Here is a 744-nt window from a genome sequence, read left to right as displayed (position 1 = left end):
TTCTCCGTTGCTCGTGGCGTCCCCCCGTGTCGCCACTCGGTGACGATAGCCTGGCTTTCGAGAGCCGTAAACCTAGGCTTAATTACCAATTAGACGTAGCGCGGAGGCACGCTTTCGCCCGGTAAAATCGATTAGTGGCATGGGACACGACGAGTACCACGGTGTATTGGTCGCGGACTGCGCCTTCCACTCTCGCACCAATTTACCGGTACATGAGCATACACTCTTGGCGGCCGTGCACCTACGTTATGTGACACACGACACAACCCTATCGCTGTAACCGGCAACCGGCGCCCGCTTATGCAAATCGAGCGCGTCGTGGAAAAGCATGGCTCACCCTCGCCGCCACTACCCCGCCGCCACTACCCGCCGCGCTGCGCTTCGTTCTCCTTATCGATTCGACATTTACCATGGCATTTAGATTCGTTTCTAACACCGGATAATCCGGCCGATCCACGGCGTGATCGGCTCTTTTCCTTGGTCTTCTCTTTTTATCTTGGGCGTTCGTGTCGTGACGACGTGAGAAACGAGGACCACAGGGACGGGTTATTCGGGAAACAAATAATTAATGCGTTTCACAACGCTTTTGAGTATAGATCAGTGGTGAAAGATAAACGAACGTGAAAGTGGACTGAGTTTTATTGCCGCGGCATTTTCGGTTTTAGTTTTCGGTGACAGGAGAAGTATCCAGTGTCCGCTGGGTAACGCCGCGGCGCGTCGCGCCGGCACATCGACACGGTGCAT

The 744-nt window shown here is 54.4% G+C and overlaps 1 protein-coding gene across 1 annotated transcript in view; it reads left to right on the top strand.

Annotated features, from left to right (window-relative positions):
* The window catches only part of LOC100749750 (protein dachsous), a 229,991-nt gene that overhangs the window by 148,237 nt on the left and 81,010 nt on the right, over positions 1–744 (top strand). The gene's annotated exons all lie outside the window — the stretch shown is intronic.

Source organism: Bombus impatiens, unplaced genomic scaffold (genome assembly GCF_000188095.3).
Source record: "Bombus impatiens unplaced genomic scaffold, BIMP_2.2 scf_0129, whole genome shotgun sequence".
Classification (NCBI taxonomy): Eukaryota; Metazoa; Arthropoda; class Insecta; order Hymenoptera; family Apidae; genus Bombus; species Bombus impatiens.
The sequence above is the reverse complement of the archived record's forward strand: the minus strand, read 5'-3'. Positions and strand labels throughout refer to the sequence as shown.